This window comes from Macaca fascicularis, chromosome 2 (assembly GCF_037993035.2).
Source record: "Macaca fascicularis isolate 582-1 chromosome 2, T2T-MFA8v1.1".
In the NCBI taxonomy this organism is placed as follows: Eukaryota; Metazoa; Chordata; class Mammalia; order Primates; family Cercopithecidae; genus Macaca; species Macaca fascicularis.
Window position 1 is genome coordinate 107,295,139 of NC_088376.1, and position 15,590 is coordinate 107,310,728.

A 15,590-nucleotide genomic window follows, 5' to 3' on the forward strand; every position below is an offset into this window, starting at 1 on the left:
CTCTAGAAAAAAGCTTAGTTTGGTGTGGGAAAAGAAGCTCACAGGTTATGGAGCAAATCGTGAAAGATTCAACCCTTGATCCCAGCCTAGTGTGGAATTCAGGGAACAAGCAATACACAGTGACATAACAGCCGCAGACGCTGACTGTCATGCAGGGTTCCCTCAGTGCACTGGTTTCCTGTGGCTGACTTAAGTTATCAACTCGGTGGTTTAACACAATAGAAATGGATTCCCTCACAGCTCTGGGGGCCACGAATCTGACCTCAAGGTGTCAGTGGGGCTGCTGACCTTCCTCGGGCTCTGGGTGAGATCCCTTCCTTTGCTTGTTGCCACCAGTTCCTAGTAGCTGTTGGCACTCCCTTACTTGCGGCTGCATTTCCCCCAGCTCTGTCTCTGGTGACATAGCCACCTCCTCTTCCCAGTGTCCTCCCTGTGTCTCTGCCGGTTCTTATGAGAACACGTGTGGCTGCCTGTGGCCCACCAGATCACCCATGACAAGCTTCACTGGAGCTTAACTCCCAAGAGTCTTAACTGGATCATATACTTTGCCACATGAGGTGATATCAAGGTTCTGGGGGTTAGCAAATGAATGGATGATTTTGAGAGCCACCACTCTCAACCCTCTACACTTGGTGGCTTGGCCTCAAGAGGGGCCCTGGAGAGGGGACTCCCTTCTAACCTTCCTTTTTTTTTTTTTTTTTTTTTTTTTTTTTGAGGCAAAGTCTTGCTCTGTCATCCAGGCAGGAGTGCAGTGGTACAATCTCCGCTCACTGCAACTTCTGCCTCCTGGGTTCAAGCGATTCTCCTGCCTCAGCCTCCCGAGTAGCTGGAATTACAGGCACATGCCACCACACCTGGCTAATTTTTGTATTTTTAGTAGAGACAGGTTTCACCATGTTGGCCAGTCTGGTTTCGAACTCCTGACCTCAGGTGATCCACCTGCCTCGGCCTCCCAAAGTGCTGGGATTGCAGGCGTGAGCCATATGTCTGGCCTTACCTTCCTTTCCTGGGGGCTCTCCAGCAGCCCTGTGTGCAATATTGAGATTGTCTACATCCTTTAACAATTATTTAACATAATTTAACAATATTTATATTAGACTTCTCATGTTTGTATTTTTTTAATTTTTTGAGACAGGTTCTGACTCTGTCACTCAAGCAGGAGTGTGGTGGCACCGTCACAACTCACTGCAGCCTTGACCTCCTGGCCTCATGCCATCCGCTCACCTCAGCCTCCCAAGTAGCTGGGACCACAGGTGCACGCCACTACGCCCGGCTAATTTTTGTATTTTTTGTGGGGACGGAGTTTCACCATGTTGCCCACGCTGGTCTCAAATTCCTGGAATCAAGCGATCCACACACCTCAGCCTCCCAAAGTACTGGGATTACAGGCATAAGCCACCACGCCCGGCCTTAAACTTCTGTTTAAATCACTGTGTGTTGGCCGGGCGTGTTGGCTCACGCCTGTAATCCCAGCACTTTGGGAGGCCAAGGCGGGTGAATCACCTGAGGTCAGGAGTTTGAGACCAGCCTGACCAACATGGAGAAACCCCGTCTCTACTAAAAATACAAAAATTAGTCGGGCATGGTGGCACACGCCTGTAATCCCAGCTACTCAGGAGGCTGAGGCAGGAGAATTGCTTGAACCTGGGAGATGGAGGTTGTGGTGAGCCGAGATTGCACCAGTGCACTCCAGCCTGGGCAACAAGAGTGAAAGTCCGTGCCCCGCAAAAATAAATAAATAAATAAATCACTGTGTGTTTCTGTTTTCTGATTGGACCCAGACTGATACACTGGTTCAGCAATGCCCCCTGCCATGAGTGGGAGGCCAGGCTTGGCTCCTTCCTGGGCACTCCCCAGCTAGAGGCCTATGTGCCCTCAGCCTTTGAATTCCTGCTCGCATGTTGCTTGATCATTTAAAATGCAAAATGTAGTGACTGCTGTCATCTTCAGTGCTGAGAGATAGCAGCCTTGCTCCTCATGACCTTGGCCTTAGCAGCCCACCTCTTCCTCAAAGTAAGGTGCACAGCCTCTGCAGCTGATGTTTCTCCCCAGTCGGGGTAACCCCAATGTGTTCCAGAGGGAAGAGTTGTACAGTCGTGTGGTGTGGATGGCTGGGGCCTCACTGTGTCCAGCCCAGCTATAAACTGGCAGGTGGGAAACACTTATGGCCTGGCTGCTGAAAGGAGGGTGTCTGTGGCGTGTGAGCTCTGCCGTGAAGTCGAGGGAGGTGATGGGCATACGTGTGGAATGGAGCCAGCAGCCGTTATTAACTGGGCCCTGCCATTCTCACTCCAGTGGTCCACGGTCCCTAGAGTGACCGTCGAGTGCTCTGTTCTGGGTGTGTCTCCCAGTCCCTTCTCAGTCAGAAACAATGCACAGTCACATTCTCCAGCCCACGGGGTGACGTCTGGCTCCACATGGTTCGAAGTACAGCTTATCTGGCTAACCCCTCCTCTCCCATTGTGCAACCTCAGGGCAGGGCCCATGTCCCATCCCAAGACTGCCTCACCAGGCCCCCTTGTCTCTCACCAGCCAAAATCCAAAGTGAGTCCAGGGAGGTGTCCTAGCGCATCCCCCATGTGGGCCTGGAACAGGAGATGGCACAGGCACTGGGCACAGGGAGGAGCTGCCCCCACAGAGTAGTCTCCTTGGGTCAGAGCAGCAGGTAGCCCCCCATTTATGAGGGTCAGGGCAAGACCCACTCACTCTCTCCAGATGTCTCTTAGCCAGAGGGCCAGGCAGGAGTCTTTGAGGGCTGGGCTCCAGACATCTTGCCTCCCCATGCTGAGCCCAGAGAGACTCTCAGCAGCAGAGGGAGGGAGGAGCAATGGCCCTCTTGGGCAGGTGGCCTCAGCACCGCAGGGCTGCATACAGCAAGCCCCCAGCTCTAGGAATCTGTTTCCCTCCTCAGCCAGGGCTGGGCTCCCCTTTTGTACACCTCATTCCATGGAGTCGTTGCTGCAGCCTCCAGGGTGGGCAGAGAGCAGGGACCACCCACCCATCCCCATCTTCAGCTTAGCTGGCCAGGAAGTGAAGAAGCCGGGCCCCAAATCAAGGCCTACTGGCTCCAGAACTCGATGCTCTGCTCACTAATGACTGTACACCCAGCATGGCCCCAGGCAGAGAGGTCACCACAGGATGGAGGCCACATGTTCAAGGAAACCATGCAGAGGGCCCTGTGTACCAGACCGGCAAGGCGACGTCGCACGTATTACAGGGACTGGGCTGGACTTCCCACATCCCTCAAACCCAGGGCCAGGGATCACTGCAACAGGAGCCAGCCAGGGCCATCTGATGTGTCCCAACCCAGGACCCTCCCCATTGTCTGATCTGTAGGGCCAGCCCATCTGGGCCTGGGGCTCACTGGGGGCCTCTGTCCCAGGCCATCACCTGGGATGGCTGGAACTCTCTGGTCTGACCAGAACCACTTCCTTGGGGAAAGGTGAGCTCAGCAGTGGGACAACAGAGAACTTGGATGTTCATGAAGCCATCTTCCCCCAACAGCCTGAGGTTAGAATGTCTTTCATCCTGAATGGTTGACCAGCTTCCCTAATGTTGGCTTAAGCCCAAGCAGGCAAGGCAGTGGTAAGACAGAAAGAAGAACTTTCTGGCTACCAGACGCCTCATCAGAGTCAGAATGTGGTAATCCCATCACTTGGGAGGCAAATCAGTCACCATAGAGCATCTCAGGGCCTTGATGGCCACCCAGCTGGACACATGTGGATGTCTCTGGCCTTATTTCTCCAACACGTAGTAGGTTCTCAGTAAACATGTGAGACAGGTTCACACGATCAGTGTGCCTGATGGCTGTGACAGGCTCCCGAGGGCCACTTGCCCTTGTCCCTGAGGTTGGTATCCAAGTGACCCGAGTTCATGGGTCCCCCTCTCCCCACCCCTCGACCCCCCATCCATATAGGTCACCGATGGGGACATGCAGGTCCAGGGAGCATGGCTCAGCGTCAGGCCATCACTAAAGCCAACTCCAGCCCACAGGGACCTGGCACAGGGTAGGAACAGGGGCCCTGGGGATCAAAGGGGAGTCATGCCCTCTGGAGGGCCTTAACATCCTTTGTCGAGGACCCTCTGAATGTCTTCTCTTGGCTTGGCCCAGCAGGCATTGGAAGCCTCACTGGGGAATGGTCATGGGAGGGTCACGGGCACCTTCAATTTCTAGCAGAGAGCCCGGAAGTGAGTGTCCCTGCCTTGCTGAGTTCATTTTCGGGGGGCAAGACCCAGTTCCATGCTGAGGGTGCTGATAGTCCTTAGGGTTAGCCCCTTAGGGGCTCCTGGCCCACTGTCCCGGTGCCCCTCCCTGGCCACCACCAGGCACCTGAACACCAGCTTCCCAGCAAAGCCCTCACCCACAGCAAAGAACACTCTGAGGTCTGCCCACCATAGGCCACAGGTGTTTGGAGGACAAGGACCAGATCAGGTTCCAGCCACACCAATATTTTCCTCCACCAGAGCCTCGGTGTCAAAGGAGCTGCTGGAGGGCCTGTTCAAGAAGAGTGTAGCAACAGAAGCCAAGGAGACTGTCCCCACCCCTCTCCATCCTGCTCCCTGCCCATCACTCCAGGCTCTGCCCCAGCTTCCCACCCTCTCTCCCCCACTCTATCTACCTGTGCAGATGGCCTGTCCCTGCAGATATCTACACCATCTCAGCCCGTGAGCGCTCCCCTGCCCACCCTTCACACTTTCAGAACTGCACACCCTGCTCAAACACACTGTGTGGCTCCCCAGGATGGAAGAAACAGTTGCAGCTCCTCAATGGGTCTCTTAAAAACCTCCCACTCCCACCTCACCTCTTCCTGCCCATATCTGCAGCTGGACCTGCTCGGCCAGCCAGCACCCTGACCTGCTCCATTTCAGCTTCTGGCCTCCATAGCTTTGCTCAAGCTGTTCCTGCCCTCCAGAATGCCCTCCCCATGCCTCAGGACCCAGTGGCTCCTCCTGTGCCCCACCTCAGCCCTCAGAGCCACGCACACAAACTCTGCAACTGCATTGCATGGAGCTCTGACCCAGGGGAACTTGTCCTTAGCTCCAGGCCTGCAAAGGAAAGCAAGAGGGAGCATTTTACATGGGAGAAGCCACTTGAGTGGCTGGGGGAGAGGCACGGAGCTGGGAAAGAGCAGATGTGAGAGTAGTCCTTGAGTCAGAAGGCACTAGAGATGGTGAGGGAGCAGATAAGGTGGCCGGGGGCAGAGGACTGGGTCTCTCCCTAAACGCCCCGTCCTTTAGCCACACCTGAAGACGCATACCCAGCAGCTGGGGGGAAAGGGAAGGACGGCGCCTGGATGCCCCTGGACAGGAGGGTGCTTGGCTCAGGCCACCCCCAGCCCTGGTAGGAGTGTGTTGTCAGTAGGACCCTGCAGCCATCTGCAGCCTGGGAGGCCCTAGCAGGGCTTGCCCAGACTCTGCTTGCATGCCTGCAGTGATGGAGCCCTCACTCACTCACCAGGCAGCTCACAAGGTGGGGTGCAGCTCTGAACAAGCAAAACCTCCTCCGAATGGAACTGAAATCTGCCCCTGGGGCTCCCCACTGAGCTCCCCACTGACCCCATGGTCCCTGCGGGATAGCCCCTGCCAGACCCTGTGTCTCCTCCTCCAGACCTGGCAGCCTCAGGACACTCAGCTCTTCCCCAGATATCACCTCCTTGGGGCACAACTCTCAGATGACCTTGATATGGTTTGACTGTGTCCCCACCCAAATCTCATCCTGAATTGTCGTTCCCATAATCCCCATGCGTTGTAGGAGGGACCAGGTGGGAGATAATTGCATCACAGGAGTGGTTTCCCCCACATTGTTCTGTGGTAGTGAATAAGTGTCACAAGATCTCATGGTTTTATAAGGGGTTTCCTTTTTGCTTGGCTCTTATTCTCTCTTGTCTGCCACCATGTAAGATGTGCCTTTCCCCTTCCCCCGTGATTCTGAGGCCTCCCCAGCCATGTGGAACTGTGAGTCCATTAAACATCTTCTAAATTACCCAGTCTTGGGTATGTCTTTATCAGCAGTGTGAAAACAGACTAATACAGACCTGGAACCCCCTCACCCTTCCCTCGTCTCTGCCCCAAACAGGCCACTTCCCCCTGACATAAATTCTGCCTGGGAGACATGAAAACCTGAGATTTGGGCTTTACTCAAAACATCACCCTATCAGAGCCACAATGCAGCAAGTTCAGCTCACCTGAGTGGAATCTCAGACCAAACCCCCAGGAGCAAGTCAGCTGAATGCATGGCCTGGGCACTCTCCCTGCCCAGGCCTGACAGCTTTTGTCTTTATGGTCTGTGATCCCCAAGGACACTCAACTCCCAAGATCCCCCCAGTTCCCACTCCTGCCACTGGGGGCAGAATGTGAATTCCATGACCAAATAGCCCCTCTCTTCACAGTTGTGTGGCTAAAGAATCTCTCCACCTATGACCCTCCATCTCCTCATCCTTTAGGGAGTGGAAGAATGAGATCACCCACAGATCCCTACTCATTCCACTTCCATCCTCCCTACCCTTTCCCTACCACACACACAAACATATTCTGGCCTGGGGAGAAGTTACTGTTTTATTAACTGCAAGGCCCCTGTCATCCAACACAGGGCACCAGGTCTACGTGAAGGGGGGCCACACCCACTGTCGGTTGCGTTTTCAGATTAGAGATCCTGAGAGCTCAAACTGATAACTGTCTTGGAAATGGGCAACAAGGCCAACTTTAATAGGAAACTGCTGCCCAGGTTTTTTCATACATCCACTGTCAGCAGAAGAGGCCCTGCCAGGCCACAGGGCAGAGCACTGAGCCATGCTGTCCCACAAAGGCTCTAGGTGGCCTGTCCAGGGGATTTGTTGCCCTAGAGACTCTGCTGGTGTACACTGAGCCCTGATCCCCACCCCAGGGTGAACTCAGATTCCTGCTGCAGGCTGGGCTTGTATCCCTCTGGGCAGCTCTATGACACTTGCTGGGGTTCTTGTGGGTTGGAGGAGCATGAGGCTTAAGAGCCCAAGCCAGGTTAGGACTGGAGGCCCTGGTCCCAGTCACTCTGCCCAAGAGACCCACAGCCCCTGCCTCCAAGGCCCAGGGCCCAGATGACCTTGCAGGCTCCGGCCCTGCCTCTGTCCTCCAGCCTGGCCTGCTCTCCATTGTTTGCTGACCATGTGGCCATGCACAGGTGGATGTCCTGGAGCACGTCATGAGTGCCCACCAGCAGTGACACCAAGGACTTCATCAAGGCCACCCTGCAAGGGGCACAGGGAGTGCACACCCGTCCTCCTGCCCACCCTGTGGAGCTGTTGGGCCCTGCCCTCTGCCACCCTCAGAAGCAGCCAGGCCCTCAGGATCAGCTGACCCCAGCCCGGGGCTGACCTCCATGCTGCCTCTTGTTCCCAGTGCTTTGTCACAGCCTGTAGGTTGAGCAGGCTTGACAGACTGGCTTGCTCACTCCCATATTGTGCAGGGAGGGAAACAGAGGCCAAGGTAGGTAGAATCCTGCCGAGGTCACAGGACGTAGTGGCTGCAGATTTGAGGCTGGATCCCAGGCCCGTGCCCCCAGCTCAGAAGGATCAGGGTCTTCCATGGGCCCATTTCCTGGAATAATATAGAAGCCCTAGTCGGAAAGAGACATGGAGCCATCCTAACCTTTGACCTCTGACCTGCCCCACCTAGGATGAAAGGCTCTGGAGGCCTGGGTTCGGCCAAGAATCAGATGAAACCTGGGAGACACCTGGGTGTGATGATTGCGGGGCTGGGCTGGTGTAGCCTGCTGAGGGGCATGGGAGGGTGTTTCTCCACCAGGACTCTGTGGTTAGGCACCCATGAGCCAGGAGCACCAGGGCCTCCTCTTTTGGGTAGCTCTGCTCTTCCTCGCCCTCAGAAGTCCACTTCGTTGGTACCCAGCAACTCAAGCTCCTCGTGGCAGGGAACAGTACTCCACTGGCAAAGCCAAGGATGCACACTGCAAGGCTGGCCAAGTCTCAGCTGCGTGTCAGATTCTGGCCACACCCACCTGGCATTGCTCTGCATGCCCCACTCCCCTCCGGTGTTCCTGGTGTACTTCAAGTCCATCCTGATGACACACTTCACCTGGAGCTGCTCCGGTACAACTTGGAGCCACCCAGCACCTGTTCAGGGACACAAGTGGGGCTTTTCCAGCAGCTTCTCCTCAAACCAGGTCATTCTGTGTCCCCAGGTCAAGTCTGCGTCCTTCCCCCAGGACACACTCCTGTACCCGCAAGGCTTCCTCCAGCCCTTGGCCAGCCTGATCAAGGAGGGCCAGGTCTGTGATGGGGCTGCTTCCCACACTGCCTGAGTCACTCCATGCCTGGAGGGCTGAGAGGCAGTACCCAGAGAAAGCACAGAGCTGGGGACAGGGGTGACCCGGCCTAAAAGGGTGGTGTCCACTGCTGGCTTCCTCTAGCCTCAGGCTGTCTCAAAAGGGAGCTCCATGCAGGGCCCCAGCCCCTCCCTGCCCTGGATGCTGTCCTCAAGCCCAGCAGGCCCCAGGCTGTGCCCCAGGGACACTGGGCCTGCAGGTCCGTCATCCTGGCTTGTTCCCATTCCCACCCAAGGAGGTCTGGCTCTGGCTGGAAACTAAACATATTGCTTTGACACCAATGTCAGAAGCCCAAAGAATTAAGAGTAAAATACCAAGACGGTTTGGTATTTTAAAGGAAAGTAAAGGAAGCTCTAGGAAATGGTATGTCAAAATCTAAGTAAAATTTTACTGGGTTTGAAAGCATTGGGCACGTTCCTGTGAGACCCCCAGGGTGAGGCCTGTGCTTCCAGGGAAGGCAGATGGGGCCCGCAGAGCCTGGCCACAGGTGGCTCAGGAAGGTGCTTAAAGAGTGTGGCCAAATTTTCTTTAGATTCAAAAGGAAAACCAGTTATTCCCAGTAAGGACATTTTTCAGCTTGCAGGTGAAGTCCCAGGGTGCAGAAGGGCTGAGAGGAGAGGTCAAGATTGGTGGCTGAGGGGCTGGTCCCAGGGGCCCGAGTATGGGCAGAGTCACTCCTGGTGATGAGATGGTAACAGGGATTGCTGAGAACGGTGGGGGGCTCCTCGCTCCTCCGGCTTTGGCCTGGCCCCAGGTCGGTGCAGATGGGCGAGGGCTACCTGAGCCTAAGTCTTTCAGAGAAGCCTTAGATGGAGGTGCAGGGGCAGGCCTCTGTGCAGGCGGGCCCTGGGGACTGCAAGGAGCCCCCTGCATGCTCCTGGGCCAAGATGGGGCCTTCTCTTGTGGGCTCCCAGGAGAAACAGCAGGTGCATCTGCCTTCTGCGGGGGGTAGGTGATTTCTCCGCTTATCTCGTTCACCCAGAAAAACACGTCTAGAGGTTTCTGCCCCTGTCCAAACTGACTTCTAGACATACCTAAAAGGGAGAAAAGTGACAACACAGGTGGGCCTTCCAGCCTCCAGATGTCCGGTGGAGGGTCAGGGGGAACTGCCAGGGCCTGGGCTTCCCTCAGCCTGAACCTCTTACTAGGGGACTCTCTCTCCTGGAGCGCCAAGCCTTCCCGGGACAGGGACAGGCCTAACTCGAGGCTCCAGATGAATTCTAGGGTCATTTTCTTCTTAAATGGTCTTTTCAAAATGTTTTAATCTTAACCAAGTATATACTAAGTATCCTTTACATCCTGACCTAGTTCAGAGATGTGTGTGTATACCAATAATTTCATGGAATGTAAATAGTTATATACAATAGTGTCTGATATTTTCAATTATTTTTTATGTAATTAAATCTACTATATTCCTTAAGAAAATGCTGATTGCCATGCGAATTTGTTTTGTAAGGAAAGCAGCAATGATGAACCATAGCTTGAAAAACACAGTCTTCAATTAAGGATGGAGAATCTGATACAAAAGACCAAAAAAAAAAAAATCACTCTTGCAAAGTTTACACAAACATGACTATGTGTGGTTAGCAGAATGGTCCCCCAAAGATGGCCCTGCCCTAATCCTTGGAACCCATAACTGTGTTTCATTATATGGCAAAAGGGACTTTGCAGATGTAATTAAAATTATGGACCTTAAACTAGGAATATTATCCTGGATTATCCACGTGGCCCAATCTAATCACTCGAGCCCTAAAAGGCAGAGAGCTTTCTCTGACTGGCGTCACAGAGATGCAGCAGCAGGAGAAGTGAGAGAGATTCTAAGCATGAGAAGGACTCAACCCACTGTTGGCTTGACGATGGAAAGGGCTTAATGGAAACTCTGTCAACAAAATGAGCTTGGAAGTGGATGTTCCCCAGAGCTCCCAATAAAAGCTGGAGGTAGACAAAACCTTGATGTGAATCTTGTGAGACCCTAAGCAGAGCCACGCTTGCTGACTTAGGGACTTCAGTGGTATGAGACAATAAATGGGTGTTGTGGCTGGTTCGGTGGTTCATACCTATAATCCCAACACTGGGAGGTAGGAGGATCGCTTGAGCCCAGGAGTTCCAGATCAGCTTGGGCAACATAGGGAAACTCATCTCTACTACCACTACTACTACTAATAATAATATAAATAAATTAGCTAGGTGTGGTGGCATCCACCTGTGGTCCTAGCTATTCAGGAGGCTGAGGTAGGAGAATCCCTTGAGCCCGGGGTGGTCAAGGCTGCAGTAAACTGAGATTACACCACTACGCTCCATCCAGCCTGGATGTCAGAGGGAGACCTCGTCTCTAAATAAATTAATAAATAAATAATAAATAAATGGGTGTTGTATTGAGCAGCTACACCTGTGGTCATTTGTAAGAATAAATCATTTCCTGGCCGGGCACGGTGGCTCAGGCCTGTAATCCCAGCACTTTGGGAGGCTGAGACGGGTGGATCATGAGGTCAGAGATTGAGACCATCCTGGGTGAAACCCCATCTCTACTAAAAAATACAAAAAAAAATTAGCCGGGTGTGGTGGCGGGCACCTGTAGTCCCAGCCACTTGGGAGGCTGAGGCAGGAGAATGGTGTGAACCCAGGAGGCGGAGCTTGCAGTGAGCCGAGATCACGCCACTGCACTCCAGCCTGGGCACCAGAGCGAGGCTCCATCTCAAAAAAAAAAAAAAAAAAAGCAGTCATTCATTTTCTGTTCTTACAAATGGCCACAAAAGGAAACTTCTATGCCATGTGAACACGTTCTCAGGATCAGTACAGGAGGCAACCTGCAAGTCTGGGCAACTCTTCCTACTTTCTTTCTTTCCATCAAATTCCTTCACCTTCTTTAGAACGGACACAATGACTGTCAGTCCTGAGAAACTTCAAGGTGTGCTACCTAGACTATCAACCAGTTCAACCAGAAGCTGATCCTGACACCTGCGTCTTCCAGGAAGTTCTGATTTGCTCAGGCGGAGAGGATCTCCCCAGCATCCCCTGGTGGTTGGAAACAGGGGGCTCAGGGGCTCAACAGTTAGAGGCTGGCCAGGAGCTAGGGAACTGGATAGGTATGAAGGGTTTGAAGCTTACCTGTCGGAAGGTTCTGGGATGGAGGAGCCTGTGGAGGGAGCTTCAGAGAGCAGGAGGAACATTAGAAGGCTGGGCCCTCTGCAATCTAATCTTTATTGTGTAATGCGTTTCCCGCCTTATCCCAGCCTAGCTTCTGCCTGGCGATCTCAGACCCCTGCAGGGAAGCTCCCCACTCGTCCCTGCGCCATCCTTGCTGTCACAGTGCCTGATGCCCCCAACCTGGAAGTGTGCCTGCCAATTGCCTTTCCCTGCCTGATTTCTAGCAGTCCCATCACATGGCTCCAAAAACAGCATCGGGGTTTTTTTCTAGAACCCAAATTTATAAACAAGGGGCAGCGTCCTCTGACAGGGTTGGTTTGTGTTCAGTATAGTGGAAGCCAGGGCCACCTGGATTAGGAACATCTTGTGATCTGCTCCCTACTCCCCTGGGCCTGGCTTGCTGGGCCTCACACCCTGTCCACACCCTGCTCTCCCTGAGAATTAGATGCAGCCCCCATGTCACCAGCTGCTTACTGGGACTGCCCAGTCCAGGCCCACCTTGAATCCTCACCAGGTTCCCCACTCTGTGGACGCAGCAGCTGCTGTGTGTCCCATGGAGCCAGCCCATGGCGCTGGCAGAAGATGGAATGGTCGTCCTTCTGGGCTGGCCCCAGGTCACCCAAGCAGGCTTTTCTCCTCTCCTCACCTGCCTGGTGGTGCCCACCCGATGTGGGGCGGTCCATAGGGCTGCTGGAGCTGAGTGAGAGGGGCTTGCCCAGCAACCTTTTCCCGTTGGTGCTAGTAGCCTTGGGCCTTCCCAGAGACTGCTGCAGGCCTGTCCTTAGCATGAGGCCATTGCTAAGGTGAAGGAGGAGCCTCTGTCCTCTCTTCCCTCCCTGGCTCAGCTCGCCTACTCCCGCATTGTGCTTGGTGAGGCCAGGTGTGCTTCCTCCCTTCCTCCCCAGGGCCTCTCCCCTTCGGTCCACACAGGGGCAGTTTCCCCAGGAAACTCTAACTCATTCCATTACCTTCCCCCAGTTGATCTTGGAAACCCCCTTGCTGTGAATACTGGCAAGCTTAGGAGCTTATTCCTCCCACCACGTCATCCAGCTCTTGATCAGTGTGCTCTGAGGGCTTTGTCTTCCAAGCTTTTGACAACCCTGGATGCTGGTTAGTCTTTGGTTGGCCCCAAGACGCAGTGTCACACAAGCACCACCCTGTGGACACGCTGAAGTTCCCATGGAGTCTTTTCTATTGAAAACTTGGCCTCTTTCAGGCCAAACACTGGCTCCCTTTTTGTGCATAGCTTTCTAACTGGCACAATTTCCCCAAAGATAATTGAGAATTATAGTGATCACTTTGGGGAAACTCTGATATAGACAAAACAAAAACAAAGCAAAATTCTGAATATCCAAAGGTCTGCTGTCTTTAATTGGTATGAGGAGGCTCCTAAACACAATTTGGACTCAAAAAGTGCCTCTCTAAAATATTCTTTAGCTGTAACTAATATGAGCATCTTTTCCCTCATAAGCATCTTTTCTTTTCTTTGGTTTTTTTTTTTTTTTTTTTTTTTTTTTGAGATGGAGTCTCACTCTGTCGCCCAGGCTGGAGTACAATGGCACCATCTCAGCTCACTGCAAACTCCTCCTCCCAAATTCAAGTGATTCTCCTGCCTCAGCCTCCTGAGTAGCTGGGATTACAGGCATGTACCACCATGCCCGGCTAATTTTTGTATTTTTAGTAGAGACGGAGTTTCATGATGTTGGCCAGGCTGGTCTCAAACTCCTGACCTCAGGTGATCCACCCAACTCAGCCTCCCAAAGTGCTAGGATTACAGGCATGAGCCACCACGCCCGACCAAGCATCTTTAAATGTTGACATTTCCAATGCCCTTTCCACGTTATGTGAAAGGCTTCAGGTCCAAAACTGTCCCTATGTTGGGTAAACAAAAAAAGTTGGCTGGCAAATCACTCTATTGTATAAACATCAATATTTGGCTAAACTTCTTTTTTTCTTTTTTTTTGAGATGGAGTCTCGCTCTGTTGCCCAGGCTGAAGTGCAGTGGCGCAATCTCGGCTCACTGCAAGCTCTGCCTCCCAGGTTCATGCCATTCTCCTGCCACAGCCTCCCCAGTAGCTGGGACTACAGGCGCCCACCACCACTTCCAGCTAATTTTTTTTTTTTTTTTTTTTGTATTTTTAGTAGAGACGGGGCTTTACCATGTTAGCCAGGATGGTGTTGATCTCCTGACCTCTTGATCCACCAGCCTCAGCCTCCCGAAGTGCTGGGATTATAGGGATGAGCCACCGCGCCCGGCCTTGGCTAAACTTTTTAAGGAGACTCTGGGTACCAAGAATAAAAGAACCCTCATGAGGAAAATCTTTGTCTTGTTTGCCTAAATGACAGATCATCTTGTTTCACAGGGAGGCATCACTTCCTTCCTTTCCATATGTTGGAGATTAATACATTCTGACTTTTAAAAAAGTTGTATGGCTTGATAGAATTGTCAAGAACTGAAATTATGTCAAAACCAGATATAGGACACTCTTGTGTGTGTTTTGTATATATGTCTAAACTTTCATCCCTCTTCTTACAGAGAAAAATGATCAGTTATTTGTCTAAAGCCAGCTCCTTCTCATTTTTATCTATCCCACTTCCTCTCCTTTTCCCTCTTTTGAAAACATGAAAGACTTAACAAAAATTACATTCAGCTGTTATGCATATATTCTAGGAATTTTTAGTTCAGGTAAAGTCTAAATTGTTTAAAGAAAAAAGTTATTGAACTATTTTTTTATGGACACTAAAAAATGTGTATTTCCCTGATAACCTTTTAAACTAGCTATGACATAAGAAAAGACGTCAACTTCAAAATAAAGGAAAACGTTACCATGATTCACTCTTTAATTATTAGTTTATCTTTTTAAACAAATGTTAGTACAATATTTTGGTTTATTCCGGACCAAAATTAGATTTCTCAAATTTCCTACATTAATTTTATGTATTTATTTATTTTTTGAGATGGAGCCTTACTCTGTCCCCAGGCTGGAGTGCAGTGGCACAATCTTGGCTCACTGCAACCTCCTCCTCTCAGGTTCAAGTGATTCTCCTGTCTCAGCCTCCTGAGTAGCTGGGATTACAGGTGTGTGCCACCATGCCTGGCTAATTTTTGTATTTTTAGTAGAGATGGGTTTTTGCCATGTTGGCCAGGCTAGTCTCAAACTCTCGACCTCAGGTGACCCACCCGCCTTGGCCTCCCAAAGTGCTGGGATTACAGGCGGGAGCCACAGCACCGGCCTACATTTATTTTATAAATGAAATGTTTTCATCATTTCCATAATTTATTTAAAATAAAAAATTTTGGTCTGGCATGGTGGCTCACATCTGTAATCCCAGCACTTTGGGAGGCCGAAGCAGGTGGATCACTTCAGGCCAGGAATTCAAGACCAGCCTGACCAATACAGTGAAATCCCATCTCTACACCAAAAATACAAAACTTAGCTGGGTGTCGTGGCACACACCTGTAGTTCCAGCCAATCGGGAGGCTGAGGCTCAAGAATTGCATGAACCCAGGAGGCGGAAGCCTCAGTGAGCTGAGATGGTGCCACTGCACTCCAGCCTGGATGACAGAGCGAGACCCTTTCTCAAAAATAAATAAAATAAAATAAAATAACAGATCTAAATTCACCCTTAAAATATAGAGCACTCTCAAAAACTGAATTGACTTCACTCTTCCAGAAATCGAAGCACATATGACTAAAATAATTGCCCTCACCCAGGCAGGCCAACTTGTGAAAGTGAAGTATGTAGTTATGCTGTTGGTAAAGGGGCTTTTGCCCACAAATTCAGAATGCTTAGAGAACCCCAGGGGAGGAGCTCAGTGGGTGGAGTCTCCAGGGATTTGTTGGAGGCTGTTGGGAGAGCAGAAGTGAGCGCTCTAATTGGCTGGGACCTCAATGTCACAAAGGTCAGGGGCAGCTGCCAGAGAATGAAGCAGAGGGCTGTGGGGTGAAGGGACTGCCAGTCTTCCGCCACTCCTTTTTGTGGTCCTTCCCTTCGCTGCCTTCCTTCTCCCAGACACACTGGGCATCCAGTTCCAATCCAAAGGCTGCCCCTTTGACCAGGCCATCTCCTCCACCTCACATCAGACGGTCAATCAGCTGCTCAGACCTCTAAACCTCAGTAACCT